Source organism: Dasypus novemcinctus, chromosome 21, assembly GCF_030445035.2.
Source record: "Dasypus novemcinctus isolate mDasNov1 chromosome 21, mDasNov1.1.hap2, whole genome shotgun sequence".
Taxonomy (NCBI): domain Eukaryota; kingdom Metazoa; phylum Chordata; class Mammalia; order Cingulata; family Dasypodidae; genus Dasypus; species Dasypus novemcinctus.
In genome coordinates this window covers 26447770-26465751 of record NC_080693.1, presented here as the reverse complement: position 1 = coordinate 26465751, position 17982 = coordinate 26447770, and the positions used below count along the sequence as shown (strand labels likewise).

Genomic DNA, 17982 nt, shown 5'->3' with positions numbered 1-17982 from the left:
CTAAAGCAATTTTCTAGATTTTTCAGTTGATTAGTATATTCTAAAATAGAATTCTTCAGCAACTCTCAATACAAAGGACACAGGCTAAAATAGTCCTCACAAATATGCTTTGAAAAAAGGTATATTCAAAATATAAATACAGTAACATTTCAGTCCATTATTTTCCCTCACTAAACTCTAAATTTTCAAAAATGGAGGTTTTTAAATAATGGTGTGGGAAGTCACCTTCTTGTGACACAGTCTTTTAAACTTCTCATTCAGTATGAAAAAGTTTTATTTCTTTCCCTTGCCTTGCAGAATAATTGATGTTACCACCTTGGGCACAATTTGCCAAATAGAGCAAGACCACAGATAAAAGTGACAAAGAAACACAGGCAATGAAAAAAAACTTCTAAAAATAAATACCCCAAAGTATCCAACAGTATGCCAGCAATTATGTAAATAATCACCAACCCAGGATTCTGAATGGACTGTATGAAGCCATACTTGGTTCCCAGCTGATGTTCGGGAATTACAAAGGCCACTGTTGGCCACAGTTTATGGGCAAGCAATGAACAGGAGAGTCCCAGGAGGCACACATAGCAATCCAAGGGTTCCACGGCAAAAAGGTCAACATCACATGAGAAGCCAGAGTGTTCGCCACTGCACACAGAACCCAGATGATGTTTTTTCCTGTTTTATCCACCAGGATTCCAAATATTGGGGGCATGGGAGACATATACAATATTGTTAATATGACATATACAACAATGTTAATATGACATGACATATACACCACCAGTTTTTGGGGTTTATTTAAGATTTTATTTTTTTTTATTTCTCTCCTCCCCCCCCAGTTGTCTGTTCTCTGTGTCCATTTGCTGCGTGTTCTTCTTTGTCTGCTTCTGTTGTTGTCAGCGGCACGGGAATCTGTGTTGTGTTTTTTTTTGTTGTGTCATCTTGCTGCACCAGCTCTCTCAGCCCATGGTGCCACTCCTGGGCAGGCTGCACCCTCCTTCGCGCTGGGTGGCTCTCCTTACAGGGCGCACTCTGCACCCCAGCATGGCAGGGCACTCCTTGCGTGCATCAGCACCGCGTGTGGGCCAGCTCCACACGGGTCAAGGAGGCCTGGGGTTTGAACCGCGGACCTCCCATGTGGTAGACGGATGCCCTAACCACTGGGCCAAGTCCGCTTCCCTACACCACTGTTAATCACTCTCACTGCCTGGGAGGAAAATCTGAATTACTCTGTAAAGAAAAATTTTTCCAGCCCAATAAAAGGGAAGACTACCACATGATAGCAGACACAGATGATAAGTATGAGCCACAGGGGTAAGGAGAAGTCCTTCACATCAGTCAGCTTAATAACTTCACCTGTTTTTCCCTGTTCTTTATGAAGAATTCTTTCTGCTCTCTGATTCATGTAGGCAAGGGCCAGACAGAGATTAGTGAAAGAATATACATTATATCCCCGGTCATAATTGTGACACCAAGGGTTGTCTGACCTGCAGAACCCAATGAAGCTTCAATCTTAAAATACAGCCATCCCATAAGGTTCATGTTTACTGTACTTCCGATTCTAGCCATGCTAAGTTGGAGTCCAACCACCAGGTTTAATTCTTTGCCTTTGAATCAACTCACAGCACATGTATTCTGGGCAACTGCTAAGGACTCCCACCAATCCCAATAACAGACCTTCCAAATTCCATCAGCCAAAAAGCATTAAATATTGCACCCAGAGCAAAACAACCTGCCCAGTACAAACAAACCAGCTAAAAATAATGGTGCCCCGTTGTATTCCAAATACTCGATCTATCAAAAAGCCACCAAAGAAACACAAAACTACACTGGGCCAAGAATACCAGAAACACAGCAGCATGAATTTCGCGGTATTCACCTGCATGTCCCATTTAACCTGAGTCTGAAGGGCAGCCGGATTATCATAACAAAAATAGCTACCGAAGCCAAGGAGGCACCTCAGCAGCACCGAGAGTCGGTGTGTCTGGAGACTGGGGTCACACAGGGCTGGCAACGCTTCACAACACCAGCGCTTCCTCTTCCTCCTCTTCCTCCTCTTCCTCCTCTTCCTCCTCTTCCTCCTCTTCCTCCTCTTCCTCCTTTTCCATTAGGCACGTGGTAATGAAATCCTGCCAATTGCTTTTACATATGAAGGAACATTCAGATGGGTATATAATTATTGGATCACACTTTGTTTCTCCTCAGAACTTTATAAACGTTATTTTGGCATACTGTGTGTAAATGTGGAGAAGTGTGAAATCAACCTAAATTTTTCTATCTTGCACATTTTTTGCTTTTCTGTCTAGATGCCCATTCATTTATTTGTAACTGAAATTTAGTTACTTTACCAGGATATGTCTTGGTATTAACTGTTCTATATAAACTTTTTATGGACTACAGTCTGGCCTTCCATTAGATTAAAATGTTTTTTAGCAACACTTTCTTATATAATCAATATTTCTTATATACTTCAATTTTTCTCTTTGCTCTTTACTTTTCTGCGGGAACACAACAGTTTTGTTAATGGCTCATGGCTTTCAGTTTAGGAAAATTCCAGATCCAGGCAATGGTTTCTCCTGAAGACAGTGGCATTTTGGTGTTGGATGCTGTCAATTCTTGTCCTGGGCTCCTCTGTCACGTGGCAATGCATATGACAGCCTCTCCTGACCGCTCCCTTCTCTTCCAGATTCCCGTGATGTTCAGCTTCTGGCTGCTCCCTCTGTGGTACTCTATCTCTGTATTTCATTCTGCTTATAAAGGACTCCATTAACAGGATTAAGACCTATCCTGATTGAGTCGGGCCACCCCTTAACTGAAGTAACAGCATCAAAAAATCCTTTTTACACTGGGTTCACATCCACAGGAATGGGCCCACCCACAGGAATGGATTAAGTATAAAAACATATTTTTCTGGGGTACATACAACTCCAAACCACCAGAGTTCCTAATCTGTCTTTTACTCATTTCCTTTCTTTTCTTTAAAAAAAAAATTTTTTTAAGCATAGGTTCTACAAAATTACCTTACTGATTGTTGTTACTTAGCAACAAATGAAGCAGGCTATCTATTCCATTAAAGAATACTATGGGAGGGAAGGGAACTTGGTCCAATGGATAGGGCGTCCGCCTACCACATGGGAGGTCCGCGGGCCTCCTTGACCCGTGTGGAGCTGGCCCATGCACCGCGCTGATGCGCACAAGAAGTGCCCTGCCATGCAGGGGTTTCTCCTGCGTAGGGGAGCCCCAAGTGCAAAGGAGTGTGCCCCATAAGGAGAGCCACCCAGCACGAAAGAAAGTACAGCCTGCCCAGGAATGGCGCCGCACATACGGAGAGCTGACACAACAAGATGATGCAACAAAAAAAACACACAGATTCCCAGTGCCTGAGGATAGAAGCGGTCACGGAAGAACACACAGCAAATAGACACAGAGAGCAGACAACTGGGGGGCAGGGGAAGGGGAGAGAAATAAATAAAAAATAAATTTAAAAAAAAGAATACTATGGGAAGAGGCAGAGGGAATTGAGCTAGGGCACGTCAAAGCTCTCATGGACATTTGGTGCCACAAATCCTCTCTCACCAAATCTAGAGGTTTATCGCCTGTTCTAGTTTGGTAGGCAGCCAGAATGCAGACACCATGAAATGCATCGGCTTTAACAATGGGAATTTATTAATATACAAGCTTACATTTTTGAGGCTGAGAAAAATGTCCAAAAAAAATCACCATCAACCAATTTTTTTCTTCCTGAAGACTGGCTATTAATGATCCTGGACTCTTCTGTCATATGGCAAGGCACATGGCGGTGTCTGCTGGTCTCTCCCTTCTCTTCCAGGTTTCATTGCTTTCATTTTCTTGCTTCTGTGGCTTTCTCTCTTTATCTGAATTTCATTCTCTTATAAGGGACTCTGGTAAGAGGATTCAGACCCCCCTGAATGAGGTGGATCACTAAAATTTTAAGATCCTATTCATCAAAAGATCCTACTTATAATAGGTCTACACCCACAGGAATAGATTAATTTTTTTTCCATTTTTAAAAAAATTATTATTTTTTAAGCCATAACTTGGATTGAACCCAGGACCTTGTATGCAAGGCAAGTGCTCACCACTGAGTTACACTAGCTGTGCTGAATTAACTTTATTTTTTTATTTTTTAAATATTTATTTTTATTTATTTCTCTCCTCACCCCCCTCCCTGCCCCAGTTGTCTATTCTCTGTGTCCATTTGCTGCGTGTTCTTCTTTTGTCCGCTTCTGTTGTTGTCAGCAGCACGGGAATCTGTGTTTCTTTTTATTGTGTCATCTTGCTGCATCAGCTCTCCATGTGTGCGGAGCCACTACTGGGCAGGCTGCATTTTCTTTCGCTCTGGGCAGCTCTCCTTATGGGGCACACTCCTTGCGCGTGGGGCTCTCCTACATGGGGGACACCCCTGTGTAGCACGGCACTCCTTGCGTGCATCAGCACTGCGCATGGGCCAGCTCCACACGGGTCAAGGAGGCCTGGGGTTTGAACTGCGGACCTCCCATGTGTGGTAGACGGACGCCCTAACCACTGGGCCAACTCCGCTTCCCTGGATTAACTTTAAGAATATACTTTTCTGGGACACATACAGCTTCATATCATCACATCCCCCTTCAGTTTTTTATTTTCAAGGAATAATGTAACACAATAAGAAACCTTTTTGATCACAGGCTTTTATTTATTTTTTAATTGTTTGGGTTTTTTTTTTTCTTTAGGCTTTTTATAAAATACATTTTTAAAATATTTATTTCTCCCCACCCCCTCATTGTTTGTACTTGCTGTGTCTGTTTATCTTCCTTGTTTCTTCGGGAGGCACTGGGAACTGAGCCCAGGACCTCTGATGTGGAAGGGAGGCACCTAACCCCTTGAGCCACCTCTGCTCCCTGCTTCATTGGGGTCTCATTATGTTTTTCCTTCTTGTGTCTCTTGTTGTACCATCTTGTTGCATCAGCTCACTGTGCCTGCCCATCACTTTAGCTTACGTTTTGTTTGTTTTTTAAGATTTATTTATTTATTTATTTCTCTCCCCTTCTCCCCCACCCTGGTTGTCTGTTCTCTGTGTCTATTTCCTGCGTCTTCTTTTGTCCGCTTCTGTTGTTGTCAGCGGCATGGGAATCTGCGTTTGTTTTTGTTGTGTCACCTTGTTGTGTCATCTCTCCGTGTGTGCGGCACCATTCCTGGGCAGCCTGCACTTTCTTTCGCGCTGGGTGACTCTCCTTACGGGGCGCACTCCTTGCGCATGGGGCTCCCCTACACGGGGGACACCCCTGCGTGGCAGGGCACTCCTTGCCCGCATCAGCACTGCGAATGGGCCAGCTCCACACGGGTCAAGGAGGCCCGGGGTTTGAACTGCAGACCTCCCATGTGGTAGACTGACACCCTAACCACTGGGCCAAGTCCACCACCACTGTTTTCTTCAGGAGGCACTGGAAACCAAACCAGGGAACTACCCCCCCCCGCCAATGTGGTAGGTGGGAGCTCAATTGCTTGAGCTGCATCTGCTTCCCTGTAATACCTGTTGACAGTCACTCTATCCACTCCCCTCTTCACCTTGTTGCAACCTCTCGCAGTATTTTGGTTTTTAAAATTTTTAATTTTTTTATTTTTAAAAAGTATTTAGATTACATAAATGTTACATAAAATGTTTAGGGGATTCCCATATGCCCCACTTGCAGTGTGCTTCTTAGCTAAGAGCTAGGTGAAAGATAATAGTAGACATGGGCTGCCAACATGATTTCTCCTTTCAACGCCTCTCCCCTGCCACTCTGGTACATTAAACTAGTTCTTTATAGGAATAGTCCTGCTTCCTTTGTGAAAACCCCCTCGCCCCACGCCCCTAGATCTCTTCATTCTAATCAAAAGATCATTGAGGGAAGCAGATGTGGCTCAACTGATAGAGTGTCCACCTACCATATGGAGGGTCCAGGGTTTGATACCCAGGGCCTCCCGACCTGTGTGGTGAGCTGGCTGATGTGCACAAGGAGTGCCATGCCACACAGGGGTGCCCCCTCATGGGGCTGCCCCACGCGCAAGGAGAGTGCCCCACAAGGAGAGCCGCCCTGAGTGAAAAAAAGCACAGCCTGCCCAGGAGTGGCACCACGCACACAGAGAGCTGATGCAGCAAGATGACGCAACAAAAAGAGACACAAATTCCCAGTGCTGCCTGACAATGCAAGCAGATGCAGAAGAACACACAGCAAATGGACTCAGAGCAGACAACAGGGAGGAAGGGGAGATAAACAAATAAAAATAAATCTTTAAAAGAAAAAAGATCATTGAACATGCCTTTCAGGAGTATGATGCTCTGAGATGCTCTGAAAGATATCTGTACAAGATGGCATTCCCCCCATTGGTCATTCTTTTCATTGTTTTCCGTGGGTTTTGAGAAATGCCTTTAATCTATGTTAAGTACTCTATTTCTGAATTTTGAGCAATATATCAAACAAACAAAAGAAATACAGGGGGAAATAATGCCACAGCCAATTCTTTCCTCTAGTTGATTTAAAATGAATGTTATTTAAATGAAATCCAGCCTGGATATGGAGGTTTGTGCTACGGGAATATTACTTAATAATAGTTCTTGGGCACAAAGAGGAAAGATTAATCCTTATAATAATTCTAAGAGGTAAGTACTATTATTACCGCCATCTTTTAGATGAGGAATCTGAGGCACAGAGAGTTCCAGTGACTTGCCAAGAACACATAGTAAGTGATGGAGCCAGGATTCAAACCCAGGAAGTGTGCTCTATTTATGGTCATTCTCTTATTCACTGTGCTGTGCTGCCTCTCATTCACTGCAAGAAAATTAATAACGAAGAGCTCAAAGCAGCAGGGCCAAAGTGAAATGGCTATCTCAAGGAGCTAAAAAAAATGTTTCGTTACTTGGCAAGGTCAGAGATTTTTATGATATGGACACCCAAATTCAATAAGCTCATCCTTCTTCCAATTACAAGAGAGTATAAAATTGCCTTATATATAGAAGCTATTTTATCAAAACACCAGAAAGAAAAATACCAGTCTAAGAAAGGGAGAATTGATTCCTATTGAAATGACACCAAACATTTTTATTCCAAGAAAGTAATTTCAGATTTGATTAACTGTGAAGGTTATGATTATGAAGGTCCATTTAAAGCTCTTATAGGTAGCAGAAATGAATATGGCACTGTACAATTTGTAAACCTGAATTCCACGGAATAAGATCTAACTATTAGGGAGACACAACATTAGAACTCACGGTGCAGGAAATCAGGCAGGCACTTGGCTCGCCACGCAGGCACTGGCACGCTTTTTACCAGGAGGCCCCAGGGATCAAATCCGGGTCCTCCCATATGGTAGGCGGAAGCCCAATCACTTGAGCCACATCCACTTCCCTCCACTGACTCTTACGGTAATCTGATGAAATCCAGAAACTCACAGGATCAGGGTCAATGGGAAATGAGAAGAAGGGAAACGCTGACATTTTTTTCTGAAAAATTAATTGGACTTCAGAGAAGGGTGATGATGCCAGAAAAACATAAGTTTAGAAGGCTCAGGGCAGGACATTGTCAGAGAAAAAAATATTAGAAAACCATGTCAATTTCAGAATTATTAATTTAGAAATAATCTGGTTTCCAAAAGGAAATACTCACAATTTCACTTAATGATGAGATGTAGAGTTTGTCCAGGAAGGCCAGCTGGCTCTTCAACTGGGCCTTATAACTCTGACTGCCAGGTTTCAGGGTCTGGTTCTCTACTTTCCAAGCCCAGAAATTTGATTTTGTCAGTGTATCTTTCGAGAATTGTCTAGGTCCAGGAAAATAGACTTGATGCTATTGAAATCACAAGAGAATTATGTAAATAGCAGGGTAAAATACAGCTGCAAAATGAAGCAGAAATTGAAAGAGTTGGTCAACACATCCTCTGTAGGAAGCTAAATTCTCATCCGAAGGTTGCTTGATGGGCGTGCAAGCAAAGCAGAGTAGTTACTGAGTGATAATGCAAGTGTCACTCAGCTCTGATCACTTGGTTGCTCCCCCTGTCCTTGGAAAAGATGGTGTGGGATTATCTGTCAAGAGAATAGAATACTCCCATAAGCTGGGGTGAGCACTTTCCTCCAGCACTGATTTCTCCTGAATCAGTGCTAGAGACAACAGAAACATTCTTTGACTCATCTTTTCTAGACTATGACCTAGTCTTTCTTCAGATGGAGTTAGTAAAATTGATTGAGTTCCCTTTTCTTGGTTATAATCATACTTCAGTCATGCCCCTCTGAAGTCAGGTCTTGTTAACCTTTATTTATTTATTTTTTTAAAGATTTATTTATTTATTCCCCTTCCCTCTCCCACCCCGGTTGTCTGTTCTCTGTGTCTGTTTGCTGCCTCTTCTTTGTTCGCTTCTGTTGTTGTCAGCGGCTCGGGAATCTGTGTTTCTTTTTGTTGCGTCATCTTGTGTGTCAGCTCTCTGTGTGTGCGGCACCATTCTTGGGCAGGCTGCACTTTCTTTCGCGCTGGGCGGCTCTCCTTGCAGGGTGCACTCCTGGCGCATGGGGCTCCCCTACGCGGGGGACACCCCTGCGGGGCAGGGCACTCCTTGCATGCATCAGCGCTGCACATGGGCCAGTTCCACACGGGTCAAGGAGGCCCTGGGTTTGAACCGCGGACCTTCAATGTGATAGACGGACGCCATAACCACTGGGCCAAGTCTGCCGCCTTGTTAACCTTTATTAAATTTAGATGTTTCAGGATCTCCTTATCTCTTGGAGTTACTTCCACACGTGGATAATTACAGCTCTAATGTATTTATATGTACTAACTTATTATTAAAGGGTATTGTATTTTCCAAGTTCTATTGGCATCTTTATTTTGCTACTATGGAGGGATAGCAATTACATAGGAAGCCTGTGCCATTCCTCCTTTACCTCCACTACCTACTATACTCTACCATATACCCATAGCAGTCCATCCCTTGTCAACTCAGCAACCATACACATTACCTTAAACAATACTTAGTCTCTGAGTAAAAATAATAACAGACATGCATATATATATATATATTTCCACCTAACAATGTTCAACTCTCCTGCGTACAACCAGAATTGCATTAATTCTCTACAGAACTTAGGTAATATTCAGTCTTAAACTTGGCATCCTTAAATATTGTGACATGAAACTAATACAACTTGTCATATGCTAAGGTGTTGTAGATGAACCTGTATGAACACGGAGGTGAAAAGAAAGGCACAATAGGCAGCGGACTTAGCCCAGTGGTTAGGGCGTCCGTCTACCACATGGGAGGTCCGCGGTTCAAACCCCAAGCCAACTTGACCCGTGTGGAGCTGGCCCATGTGCAGTGTTGATGCACGCAAGGAGTGCCCTGCCACGCAGGGGAGTACCCCGCATAGGGGAGCCCCGCGCAAGGAGTGCCCCCCATAAGGAGAGCCGTCCAGTGCGAAAGAAAGTGCAGCCTGCCCAGGAATGGCGCCGCACACACGGAGAGCTGACACAACAAGATGATGCAACAAAAAGAAACACAGATTCCCGTGCTGCTGACAACAACAGAAGTGGACAAAGAAAACGCAGCAAAATAGACGCAGAGAACAGACAACCTGGGTGGGGGGAGAAGGGGAGAGAAATAAATAAAATAAAAATCTTAAAAAAAAGGCTGTGAGCTTTATGAAAAAAAAAAAGGCACAATACAACGGAGTTCAGGGGGCCATCATCTCTAAAGAAATGAGGCAATTTTTCTTTATTAAACTGCCCTTTTATATCTCTTGCTGACCTACTTAATAAATTCTCCTTATCCAGCTCTGTCAATGATTGTTTCTCCTGCCTCCTTTCCCTCCTGCTCCTAGACACAGAACAGAAGAAGAATGCTGGGTGCCTTTTTAATCCCAAGCACACCCGCTTTTATTCTCTGTTATCATCACTCTTTGTGTCCTTTTCCCAGATAAAGACTGCCCCTTAACCAAGGCCACAGCATCTCACATTAAGGGAAAAGGTAGGGGAAGAAAACAAATTCATTTTACATACATATATTATTATACCCATAATGAAACAAGGAAGAAAGATTCATAATGATTATAGTTCTCGTTTCTGTAACTGGTCACATGGTCAAATTTCATATTGAACACTAACTTCTTCCACTACCCATTCCATGTTCCCATTACCCTCAGCAAACATTTCAGCTGGCAATAGTTCTTAGCCTGATGGGGTGAAGAGTAGCAGTTTGATATTATTGATGAATTCCAAAAAGAAATACCAATTATGTTTGTAAACTGGTCTGTTCTTCGGGGCATATTATATTATACTGGATTCAGAGGTTTTGCTTTTACTTGATTAAATAACTATTAAGGCTTTCATTGGGCCACATCAGTAAGTCTCTGCCCCCTTGGTGGGCCGGAACTCATAGAAAAATCGCACTGCAGAGGAGGGAGGTTGGAGTTTTGATCCTGGAGCCCAGAAAGTAAACGCACAGAGAAGCAGATATGTGAGGAAAGAGAGATGGTTCCAATAGACATGGTAGAGGCCCCGGGAAGAGCTGTTCGCCTTAGAGTTTACAGCTGACCTTCGGGAGAGTGGAGAGCAACTGAGCCTGGAGAGGAATAAGCCCCAGTAGAGAGATGAAAACTTATCCCAGCCTACAGCTGATATTGGAAGAAGCTGGGACCATAGAGCCTTGAGAGGAAAGACGAAGCCTGAACCCTTGCAGACATCAGTAGCCATCTTGCTCCGACACGTGCCAATAGACGTGTTGGGAAATAATTTATGTTTATGGCCTTTGTGATAGTAAGCTTCTACCCCAAATAAATACCATTTATAAATGCCAACAGATTTCTGGTATTTTGCATCAGCACTCCTTTGGCTGACTAATACACTATCCATTTCCTTTTCCTAATTAGATTAGCCCTTCTTAACCTAGTTTTGCTAGGAGTGGAAGAACCAGGTCATACTCCTCAATCTATATATTGTCATTAATTCTAATGAGAAAAACCTCAGATCCATTTCCAGACATTTGGACTAGACTTTATCCCAGGAACTACCATCCATTAGAGTTCAGCATATTGCTCTATTCACCTGGCACGGTTCATATCATGGATGAAAGACAGGGAGAAATTATTAGGGTCCTGATACTGCTGGATAGGACATGCAATAACATGTGTCACACTGTTGCTACCTAATTCCTACCATTTTGTAGTGATGTAGGTGCTTATCTGTCAGTTCTTCCATTTACAAGATTACCCTCTGGTGTGGAATCTCTGATGATAAAGTAAGGGTTGAAATGTAATTAAGTGCTAGGAAGTAGTTATGATGCATAGGGGTGGGTATCCCAATATTATAAATACAAACCGGTAGATTTATCACACTGTATTCAGAGAGTTAGGCTTCGTTGTGGTTTCTCTGATGCTAAGTAAGATCTGAATTCTAACTGAAAGTTTTTCCACACTAATTACATTCATAAACTTTCTCTTCAATATGAATGTTCTGATGCTTGACAAGATCAATACTTCATCTGCAGAAACTTTCCACTTTCATTACAGTCATAGAGCTTTTCTCCACTATGAATTCTATGATGTCGAATAAGGCTTGAGCTCTGATTGAAGGTCTTTGAACATTCATTGCATTCATAGGGTTTCTTTCCCTTATGAATTCTTTGAGAATGAATAAGCTCCCCCTAAAGGCTTTCCCACTGTCAATACATTCTTAAAGCATTTCACCAGTGAGGATTCTCTGATGTTCTATGTAAGGATTGAGTTCTGAATGAAGACCTTTTCACATTGGTAAGGTTTTCTCCAGTGTGAATTATTTGATGTCTAATAAGATCTGAGCTGATTTGGAAGGTTTTTCCACAGTTATTACATTCATAAAGCTTCCTTATGAATTTTTTGCTGTACATTAATTTCTAATCTGAACTAAAGGCTTCCTTATATTCTAGTTTCTCTTCAGTAGGAAATCTTGGGTATTTAAGAAAAGCCATGTGCCCACTGAAGGCTTTTACACACTGAGTGCATTCATTGAGTTTTTCTGCAGTGTGGATTCTCTGGTCCTGAATAAGAAGGGAATCTGTCTGAAGGTCTTCCACAATCCCTGCATTCATAGAGTTTCTCCCCAGTACGAATTTTCTGGTGAGTAACAAGGTGCGAGCTCTGACTGACTGCTTTCTCCCAGTCATTGCATTCTTAATGTTTCTCTCCAGTGTGAATTCTGTGATGTATAATAAGATCTGAGCTTTGATTGAAGGCCTTTCCTGATTCAATACATACATATGGCTTCCCTCCATTGTGAATTCTCTGGTAAAGGATAAGGTTTGAGCCTCCCCTGAGAGCTTTTCCACATTGATTACATTCAAAGAGATTTTCCCCACTATGAATCCACTAGTGTCAAGTGAGATTGGAGCGCTGATTGAAGTCTTTATCACAGTTACTACAACATAAGGTTTCTTTGCTGTGTGAATTCGTTGATATATAACCAGGTTTGAGCTTCTGCTGAAAGGCTTTCCACAGTCATTACACTTATATGTTCTATTTATTGTATGGCTCTTCTGATGTGGAGTAAGTCCTGACTTCTGTTTGAAGCTCTGGCCATAAGCCTTGCACCTATAGGTTCTTTTTTTTTTTTTTTAAGATTTACTTTGTATTTTATTCTCTCCCCTTTCCCCCCCACCCCCCATTGTCTGCTGTGTCCATTCACTGTGTGTTCTCTGTGTCCACTTGCATTCTTGCGGCACCAGGAATCTGTGTCTCTTTTTGTTGCATCATCTTGCTGCATCAGTTATTTGTGTGTTTGGCACCACTCCTGGCAGTTGCGCTTTTTTTGCATGGGGCGGTTCTCCTTGCAGGGTGCATTCCTTGTGCATGGGGCTCCCCTACACGGGGGCACCCCTGTGTGGCACGGCACTCCACATGGGTCAGGAGGCCTTGGATTTGAACCCTGGACCTCCATATGGTAGGCGGACGCTCTATCAGTTGAGCCAAATCCACTTCCGCACCTTTTTTTTTTTCTCTCCCTTTCCCTCCCCTCCCCCCAGTTAACTGTTGTCTGTGTCTATTTTTGCTGTGTATTCTTCTTTGTCTGCTTCTGTTGTCAGCAGTATGGGAATCTGTGTTTCTTTTTGTTGCATCATCTTGTTGTGTCAGCTCTCCATGTGTGCGGCGCCATTCCTGGGCAGGCTGAACTTAATTTCATGCTGGGTGGCTGTCCTAACAGGGCGCACTCCTTGTGCATGGGGCTCCCCTACATAGGGACACCCCTGCATGGCAGGGCACTCCTTGCACGGATCAGCACTGCGTGTGGGCCAGCTCCACATGGGTCAAGGAGGCCCGGGGTTTGAACCGTGGACCTCCCATGTGGTAGATGGATGCCCTAACCACTGGGCCAAGTCCTTTTCTCCCTTTAGGTTCTTTACTCTGCAGAACCTCTCTGGTGACAAGTGGGCTCAGATCACAAATTCTCACTTTCTTATTAAGTTTGCATTTTCCCGCCTTCCATAAGGTTTTGTTTTGTTTTTGTATAATGCTCACTTGGCACCTGATCCTCAAAAGAGGATTGTTGCCATCCAGCCCCTGATGAGTTTTCTTTTGCTTCTCCAAGCTGCTCTCATATTCACTGACTCCTAAGAATTTAGATCCCTGGGCTATTTGTTTTGGCTGTCCTGATTCTATTTCTTTAGAAATTTTCTTCTTTAGCTTCCATTCTTTCGTCTCAGTTTTCTTTTCTTTATCTGAAACAAACTAAAAGTATAAATGTTTACTTCCTCATGCTGGGAGAAAAACAATTCTTGGGAAGGCAGATGTTCAACGTAAAAATTTCTATATTTGGGTTGATCTTCTAAATTCTCAAAAATAATCTTATAATTTAGGAAAGAGAAATGCTTCTATACCAAACTTTGGTCTCTGTATCAGTTAGCCAAAGGCACCAGGAACTGAATCTGGGACCTCTGATGTTGGAGGGAGTCACCTAATCATGTGAACCATCTCCTCTCCTTGCTTTTTTGTGTCTCTTGTTATGTTTCACTTGAGTCTCTTATTGCATCACCCTGTTGTGTCAGCTCACCAAACCTTCCCATTGAGTAAGCTCATCCTCTTACTCAACTTCTTTAGGAGGCACTGGGAACCAAACCTGTGACCACCCATGTAGTAGGTGGGAGCTCAACCGTGTGATCCACATCCACTTCCCATAATTCAGTTTTATAGTATTATAGTAACAATTCTCAAATTAACCACTAAATTTCACTCAGTTGATACTGTGTTTGGGAGTAGATGTGGCTCAAGCAGTTGGGCTCCCACCTCACACATGCTAGGTCCCAGGTGCCTCCTAAAGAAAGACGAATAGACAAAATGAGCAGACAGTGAGCACAAACAGCAAGTAGAAACAATGAGCAGACAAATGAGGGCACCATGGGGGCAGGGGAAAATATCATCCTTGGCAGTTACTATAAAATCTCCCACAATGCTTGCTTTTTACCAACCCCCTTCTAACTTCAAGCATCAGGAAATGCGGAGTATCCTGTTATTCTTAAAGAAGTCTTTGGGAGTGGGGTGGGGTATGTTGTCACCTTTCCTTCAAAGTGCTGTCTTCGATAATTACATCCCATATGAGTCACAGATAAAAACATCTATAATTTGTTGAGGGTCTACTCGATGCCTAGAACTTTTCTGTGTGCTTAACAAAATTGTCTCATTTAATCTTCACAATAACACTACATGAAAAATATCTATCTTGTTTTATAGATGAGAAAATCCAGGTTCAGAAAAATTAAAATTTAAATTAAAAAAACTTAAAACTACAGATTAAAAATGATAGAAAATTTTAAAATGATACAGCCTGTATTTCAATGTCTTACTCATATTTGACACATAAATGTCTTACTCCAAAGTCTGTTTTTCTTCATTTGCCAAGCTCCCTTGAAATGCTACAGAAAAAAGTTAGTGACAGTTTCCACCCTTACATGATAGAAGATAACAGGTCAAATTGCTATCTGTAGAAGTTTGATATTGTTTATGAATTCCAAAAATAGTTATTGAATTATGTTTGTGAATTAGTCTGTTCCTCTGGGCATATTATATTGTATTGGATTCAGAGGTTTCACTTTTACTAGATTAAATTATGATTAAGGCTTTGATTGGGCCACATCAGTAGGACATGGGAGCAGGGACTCGCAAAGAAAACGACATGGCAGAGGAGACAGTTGGAGTTTTTTGGGGTTTTTTTAAATTTATTTTTTATTGATTTTGTAAAAATATTACATTAAAAAAAATATATGAGGTCCCATTCAACCCCACCACCCCCACCCCACCACTCCCCCCCCCCAGCAACATTCACTCCCATCATCATGACACATCCATTGCATTTGGTAAGTACATCTCTGGGAATCTCTGCACCTCATGGTCAATGGTCCACATCATGGCCCATACTCTCCCCCATTCCATCCAGTGGGCCCTGGGTGGATTTACAATGTCTGGTGATTGCCCCTGAAGCACCGTCCAGGGCAACTCCAAATCCCAAAGGCACCTCCACATCTCATCTCTTCCTGCCATTCCCCATACCCATCAGCCACCATGTCTACTTTTCCCACTCCAATGCCACCTTTTCTCTGTGGACCTTGGATTGGTTGTGTCCGTTGCACCTCTATGTCAAGAGGAGGCTCAGATTCCACATGGATACTGGATGCAATCCTCCTGCTTTCAGTTGTAGGCTCTCTAGGCTCCATGGTGTGGTGGTTGTCCTTCTTCAGCTCCATCTTAGCTGAGTGAGGTGAGTCCAATAAATCCAATTGTAGGAGCTGGAGTCTGTTGAGGCTCAGGGCCTGGCTATCATATTGTCAGTCCAGAGATTCAAATCCCCTAATTATATCTTAAACCCCAACACCAACTACTATTCCAGTAAAGTAGCATGAAAGTCTTATGAAAAGAGATCCCATCTGAGTCCAGTTTCATCACGCAGAAACACCAACTCCAAAGAAGGGCCATCTGACATGGCAGTGAACCCCTTCTGCCATGACCATAGAACCCGTGGGTCTCTTTAGCCCTCCAAGGAACCAATACCTGGGGATTGTATCTACTTTATCTGTCTCTTAGACTCTGCTCAGTTGTGCATAAGGGCAATCCTTCTGACAGCCTTCCCCCCCCAGGAAGTAAATACACAGAGAAGCAGATACCTGAGGAAGAAGAAAAGGCTCCATTAGATCGAGCAGAGGCCCTGAGAAGAAAGACAAGCCATTTGCCTGAGAATTTATAGCGGGCCTTGTGGAGAGAGCAGAGCAGAGAGAGGTGCCTCCTAAAAGAAGACCAGCACACAACAAACAGACACAGCAAATGAAAACAATGAAGGGGTGGGGAGAAATAAATAAATAATCTTTAAAAATTACCAACTCAATTATATATATATATTTTTTAAAGATTTATTTTATTTATTTATTTCCCCTCCTGCCCCCCCCCCCAGTTGTCTGCTCTCTGTGTCCACTCGCTGTGTATTCTTCTGTGTCTGCTTGCACCCTGGGTGGCACTGGGAAACTGTGTCTCTTTTTTGTTGCATCATCTTGCTGTGTCAGCTCTCTGCATGTGTGGCACCACTTCGGGGTGGGCTGCACTTTTTTCACGTGAGTCAGCTCTCCTTGCGAGGCGCTCTCCTTGTGCGTGAGCGCCCCTGCATGGCACGGCACTTCTTGTACACAGCAGCTCTGTGTGTAGGCCAGCTCACCACACGGATCAGGAGGCCCTGGGGATCAAATCCTGGACCCTCCATATGGTAGACGGATGCTCTATCAGTTGAGCCACATCTGCATCCCTCGATTATGTTTTAGAAGTATTGAGAGATTGAAACAGTAATTTTTCTGCATATTTGTTAGAGATAATATTAATTGCTGTAGGAGGCTTAACTGTTTTCTTCTTTTATTTGGTTTGGGTTTTTTGTTTTGTTTTGTTTTGTTTTGTTTTGTTTTTTGCTCAGGCACACAGTTCTTTAAATGGAAATGACTTCACAATTTTTTTTTTCATTACATTGATCACTGTAAGAAAATCCAAATATTGAAACATGACTTGTTGGATGGAAAAAGCCAAAGTCCTTTGTTTCCCAAATCCTACAGTTTAAGGAAAGCAGTATTATATTTTAAATCTTTATGAATGTTTTCTTGATTTCATCATACTGCCAACTACCTCAACTTTCAGCTTCTTAAAATCAGGGGAACAATGATTTTCTATCTCCTCATCCCCAACTCAGACTCAGAATTTTATGTATACATACATATATACATATTTTTTTAAGCTTAATTTTTCCCCACCCCCTCATTGTTTGCATTCACTGCATTTGTTGTGTGCTGGTATTCTCTTTTTAGGAGGCACTGGGGACAGAACTCACGACCTCCCACCCTGGAGGGAAGCAACTAATGGCCTGAGCCACATCTGCTCCCTGCTCTGTTACGTCTCTCATTGTGTTTCCTTACTATCTCTCTTTGTTGTGTCATCTCACTGCATCATCTTGTTGGGCCAACCTGTTGCCTCTACTCATGTCTTGGTCATCTTCCTAGGAGGCACCAGAAATGGAACCTGGACCTCCCATGTGGTAGGTGGGAGCTCAGGTGCCTGAGCCACATCCTCTTCCCTCTGGTATATTTTTTCCTCAATTTATGTTTGAATCAATGTCCTAGTTTATAATTCTTTTTTTAATGAAAACCATATTCATTCAAGGGGATGGTATATGTCATTGTTTCTTGCTTTTCTTACCTCTCCAGACATAAACATACGTAAATGATAAACATACATACATAACATAAACATACAAAAGCTTACATATACATATATAAACTATACATTGCAAAAAAGAACTCAGGTTAAAATATATATCTTGTTTGAGAAAAGTATTCACTATTTAAAATTAAACTTAGGGGAAGTGAACTTGGCCCAATGGATAGGGACCCCATCTACCACATGGGAGGTCCAAGGTTCAAACCCCGGGCCTTCTTGACCCGTGTGGAGCTGGCCCATGCTCAGTGCTGATG

General features: G+C 42.7%; 1 pseudogene; it reads right to left on the bottom strand.

Annotated features, from left to right (window-relative positions):
• Positions 1 to 253: 253 nt before the first annotated feature.
• LOC101435939 (lysosomal dipeptide transporter MFSD1-like) lies at positions 254 to 1938 on the bottom strand (annotated as a pseudogene).
• Positions 1939 to 17982: the final 16044 nt, after the last annotated feature.